Here is a 6,233-nt window from a genome sequence, read left to right as displayed (position 1 = left end):
GCATTGCTCCTTTCCAATAAATATCGAGGGTCTTATTCTTTTGACATGATGATTGATGCCATTTGACAAATAAAAGTGTTATTGATCTTATCCATAATAATCTCATAATGTAGACTATTTTTTACAACCCTGTGAGAATTATGTATTTCTTGCAGTGAAAGTATACAACAAATGTTCATTTTGTCTCAGGAACAGAATATAAATATAGCATATTTATACACACACATATATATATAATATTTATTTTTGTCAGCATCTCTTGAGAAAATGTGAATGAGTATCATTGACACTGTTATGTAAGCAGACAGTATTTCAACCACATAAAATATGCATCCAAGACCAACTGAAATCTTATGTTATCATCTTATCAGAATCATGTTTCTTCATTTTCTCAGCTTTTAATTTCCTTAAAACAGGTCAAACTGATGACATTTGGACATTTTGCACAGGACCAATCTTTTCACTGTTATGGAGTTATTGCATTTTCTCCCCGGTTCCTAAACGAAACCAACAACTGTACCTGTGTTAGACTAAGGCATTAATTATATCAATGTATTTAGTCTTCTGGTGCAACAAGTTATGACAGAAGAGAAGCTGCATGTATCAAGCTATAGTTGACAAACAAATGGCCTACCAAATGTCAAATTATAATATGGCCTACCAAATGTTGGAAATCAGGTGAGAAAGTAGCCAGTAGTAAATTATAGTAAATTATTTATAGTAGGCAAAATTATGGTGGATCGAACAGGTTGTCTACTTTATGAAGTGATTTGTTTGACAATCAGATGAAAACATCATCACACAACACCCATGATATGTGAAACTGAGCCTGAACAGACTGCAAAAACATCAGCAAAAACAACATTAAATGGGATAAGATGTTTACATGCCATTAGATCAGCATATCCCAGGCCTCTTATCCGGGTTTCTCATAACCAAGATACAAGATTTTTTATCTGGTTATTGTAAACGGGATATGATGTTTATATGCATTAACTCAAAAACAGAATACTTGAGTAGCCTATCCCCAATCATAAGGGGATAATGGTGTGCACGTGGTCAGTGTGGAAGGACCACACAACAAATCATCGTGTGACTCCAAGTTTACTTCTATGTGGTGGTTATTATATCAATATTTGCACATCAAGGTGTTTCCACAACCATTTCTCGCAGAATTAAATTTACCTACACCAAAAGATCCCACCATTGTCCAACGAACAAATGATCTTTCAGCCTTTATACAATTGTACCGAAACTACGTTTCCATTACAGCTGTAATAATTTACTTTTATATGATATGACTTTACTTGCATAAAAATTGTGGATGGAAATGTGGTTACTATCCAGCTTTCCATCCAACCTTTTTATGCGAGTAAAGTAAAACAATTAGGCAATTAGGCTAGACAAGGTGAGATCTTTTTTTGTTGGTATAAACGCTTTTATGCACAAATATTGATATTGACAAAAATCAATATACACTGCTGAAAAAAACTAAAGGGAACACTAAAATAACAAATCCTAGATCTGAATGAATGAAATATTCTTATTAAATACTTTTTTCTTTACATAGTTGAATGTGCTGACAACAAAATCACACAAAAATGATCAATGGAAATCAAATGTATCAACCCATGGAGGTCTGGATTTGGAGTCACACTCAAAATTAAAGTGGAAAACCACACTACAGGTTGATCCAACTTTGATGTAATGTCCTTAAAACAAGTCAAAATGAGGCTCAGTAGTGTGTGTGGCCTCCACGTGCCTGTATGACCTCCCTACAACTCCTGGGCATGCTCCTGATGAGGTGGCGGATGGTCTCCTGAGGGATCTCCTCCTAGACCTGGACTAAAGCATCCGCCAAGTCCTGGACAGTCTGTGGTGCATAGAGCGAGACATAATGTCCCAGATGTGCTCAATTGGATTCAGGTCTGGGGAACGGGTGGGCCAGTCCATAGCATCAATGCCTTCCTCTTGCAGGAACTGCTGACACACTCCAGCCACATGAGGTCTAGCATTGTCTTGCATTAGGAGGAACCCAGGGCCAACCGCACCAGCATATGGTCTCACAAGGTGTCTGAGGATCTCATCTCGGTACCTAATGGCAGTCAGGCAACCTCTGGCAAGCACATGGAGGGCTGTGCGGCCCCCCAAAGAAATGCCAACCCACACCATGACTGACGAACCACCAAACCGGTCATGCTGGAGGATGTTGCAGGCAGCAGAACGTTCTCCACGGCGTCTCGAGAATCTCACGTCTGTCACATGTGCTCAGTGTGAACCTGCTTTCATCTGTGAAGAGCACAGGGCGCCAGTGGCGAATTTGCCAATCTTGGTGTTCTCTGGCAAATGAAAAACGTCCTGCACGGTGTTGGGCTGTAAGCACAACCCCCACCTGTGGACGTCGGGCCCTCATACCACCCTCATGGAGTCTGTTTCTGACCGTTTGAGCAGACACATGCACATTTGTGGCCTGCTGGAGGTCATTTTGCAGGGCTCTGGCAGTGCTCCTCCTGCTCCTCCTTGCACAAAGGCGGAGGTAGCGGTCCTGCTGCTGGGTTGTTGCCCTCCTACGGCCTCCTCCACATCTCCTGATGTACTGGCCTGTCTCCTGGTAGCGCCTCCATGCTCTGGACACTATGCTGACAGACACAGCAAACCTTCTTGCCACAGCTCGCATTGATGTGCCATCCTGGATGAGCTGCACTACCTGAGCCACTTGTGTGGGTTGTACACTCCGTCTCATGCTACCACTAGAGTGAAAGCACCGCCAGCATTCAAAAGTGACCAAAACATCAGCCAGGAAGCATAGGAACTGAGAAGTGGTCTGTGGTCCCCACCTGCAGAACCACTCCTTTATTGGGGGTGTCTTGCTAATTGTCTATAATTTCCACCTGTTGTCTATTCCATTTGCACAACAGCATGTGACATTTATTGTCAATCAGTGTTGCTTCCTAAGTGGACAGTTTGATTTCACAGAAGTGTGATTGACTTGGAGTTACATTGTGTTGTTTAAGTGTTCCCTTTATTTTTTTGAGCAGTGTATATACAGTGGGGCAAAAAAGTATTTAGTCAGCCATCAATTGTGCAAGTTCTCCCACTTAAAAAGATGAGAGAGGCCTGTAATTTTCATCATAGGTACACTTCAACTATGACGGACAAAATGAGAGAAAAAAATCCAGAAGATCACATTGTAGGAATTTTAATGAATTTAGTTGCAAATTATGGTGGAAAATAAGTATTTGGTTAATAACAAACCTTTATCTCAATACTTTGTTATATACCCTTTGTTGGCAATGACAGAGGTCAAATGTTTTCTGTAAGTCTTCACAAGGTTTTCACACACTGTTGCTGGTATTTTGGCCCATGGGAAAAAACCCTCAGTCCTCTATCAAATCAAATTTGTTTATATAGCCCTTCGTGCATCAGCTGATATCTCAAAGTGCTGTACAGAAACCCAGCCTAAAACCCCAAACAGCAAGCAATGCAGGTGTAGAAGCACAGTGGCTAGGACAAACTCCCTAGAAAGGCCAAAACCTAGGAAGAAACCTAGAGCGGAACCAGGCTATGTGGGGTGGCCAGTCCTCTTCTGGCTGTTCCGGGTGGAGAGTCCAACGTACGAGTGGATTTGGTGGGTGCCAGGAGAACGCTACCTGCCTGAATGCATAGTGCCAACTGTAAAGTTTGGTGGAGGAGGAATAATGGTTTGGGCCCCTTACATTCTAGATGATTCTGTGCTTCCAACTCTGTGGCAACAGTTTGGGGAAGGCCCTTTCCTGTTGTGTATACAGTGGGGCAAAAAAAGTATTTAGTCAGCCACCAATTGTGCAAGTTCTCCCACTTAAAAAGATGAGAGAGAGGCCTGTAATTTTCACCATAGGTACACCTCAACTATGACAGAGAAAATGAGAAAAAAAATCCAGAAAATCACATTGGAGGATTTTTAATGAATTTATTTGCAAATGATGGTGGAAAATAAAGTATTTTGGTCAATAACAAAAGTTTATCTCAATACTTTGTTATATACCCTTTTTTGGCAATGACAGAGGTCAAACGTTTTCTGTAAGTCTTCACAAGGTTTTCACACACTGTTTCTGGTATTTTGGCCCATTCCTCCATGCAGATCTCCTCTAGAGCAGTGACGTTTTGGAGCTGTTGCTGGGCAACACAGACTTTCAACTCCCTCCAAAGATTTTCTATGGGGTTGAGATCTGGAGACTGGCTAGGCCACTCCAGGACCTTGAAATGCTTCTTACGAAGCCACTCCTTCGTTGCCCGGGCGGTGTGTTTGGGATCATTGTCATGCTGAAAGACCCAGCCACGTTTCATCTTCAATGCCCTTGCTGACGGAAGGAGTTTTTCACTAAAAATCTCACTATACATGGCCCCATTCATTCTTTCCTTTACACGGATCAGTCGTCCTGGTCCCTTTGCAGAAAAACAGCCCCAAAGCATGATGTTGCCACCCCCATGCTTCACAGTAGGTATGGTGTTCTTTGGATGCAACTCAGCATTATTTGTCCTCCAAACACGACGAGTTGAGTTTTTACCAAAAAGTTATATTTTGGTTTCATCTGACCATATGACATTCTCCCAATCTTCTTCTGGATCATCCAAATGCTCTCTAGCAAACTTCAGACGGGCCTTGACATGTACTGGCTTAAGCAGGGGGGCACGTCTGGCACTGCAGGATTTGAGTCCCTGGCGGCGTAGTGTGTTACTGATGGTAGGCTTTGTTACTTTGGTCCCAGCTCTCTGCAGGTCATTCACTAGGTCCCCCCGTGTGGTTCTGGGATTTTTGCTCACCGTTCTTGTGATCATTTTGACTCCACGGGGTGAGATCTTGCGTGGAGCCTCAGATCGAGGGAGATTATCAGTGGTCTTGTATGTCTTCCATTTGCTAATAATTGCTCCCACAGTTGATTTCTTCAAACCAAGCTGGTAACCTATTGCAGATTCAGTCTTCCCAGCCTGGTGCAGGTCTACAATATTGTTTCTGGTGTCCTTTGACAGCTCTTGGTCTTGGCCATAATGCAGTTTGTAGTGTGACTGTTTGAGGTTGTGGACAGGTGTCTTTTATACTGATAACAAGTTCAAACAGGTGCCATTAATACAGGTAACGAGTGGAAGACAGAGGAGCCTCTTAAAGAAGAAGATACAGGTCTGTGAGAGCCAGAAATCCTGCTTGTTTGTAGGTGACCAAATACTTATTTTCCACCATAATTTGCAAATAAATGCATTCAAAATCCTACAATGTGATTTTCTGGATTTTTTTTCTCATTTTGTCTGTCATAGTTGAAGTGTACCTATGATGAAAATTACAGGCCTCATCTTTTTAAGTGGGAGAACTTGCACAATTGGTGGCTGACTAAATACTTGTTTGCCCCACTGTAACTAGTTAGAAACTTGAAGAAATGTGCACTAGTCTAGTATTGACATAGTGTAACATGCTGTCAATGGTGATTTTGAATAGGCAAACAGTAAATGTGTCAGTTTTCAATAGTAATTAAAGGGTTTATGTAGGAAATGAAAAGGGATTAGGAGCAATTCAGCAGTGACAACACTACCCACACAAATTCAATAGAGATTGAATAGGCATAAACAGTAAGGTGTAGGCATTACGTAGTAATTCAATCGTGAACATGTAGGAATTTTGTTGGTACAGGGCCTTGCGAAAGTATTCGGCCCCCTTGAGCTTTGCGACCTTTTGCCACATTTCAGGCTTCAAACATAAAGATATAAAACTGTATTTTTTTGTGAAGAATCAACAAGTGGGACACAATCATGAAGTGGAACGACATTTATTGGATATTTCAAACTTTTTTAACAAATCAAAACCTGAAAAATTGGGCGTGCAAAATTATTCAGCCCCTTTACTTTCAGTGCAGCAAACTCTCTCCAGAAGTTCAGTGAGGATCTCTGAATGATCCAATGTTGACCTAAATGACTAATGATGATATACAATCCACCTGTGTGTAATCAAGTCTCCGTATAAATGCACCGGCACTGTGATAGTCTCAGAGGTCCGTTAAAAGCGCAGAGAGCATCATGAAGAACAAGGAACACACCAGGCAGGTCCGAGATACTGTTGTGAAGAAGTTTAAAGCCGGATTTGGATACAAAAAGATTTCCCAAGCTTTAAACATCCCAAGGAGCACTGTGCAAGCGATAATATTGAAATGGAAGGAGTATCAGACCACTTCTACAAGACCTGGCCGTCACTCTAAACTTTCAGC

This window comes from Oncorhynchus tshawytscha, linkage group LG17 (genome assembly GCF_018296145.1).
Source record: "Oncorhynchus tshawytscha isolate Ot180627B linkage group LG17, Otsh_v2.0, whole genome shotgun sequence".
NCBI classification, from domain to species: domain Eukaryota; kingdom Metazoa; phylum Chordata; class Actinopteri; order Salmoniformes; family Salmonidae; genus Oncorhynchus; species Oncorhynchus tshawytscha.
Note: the sequence above shows the minus strand (reverse complement) of the source record.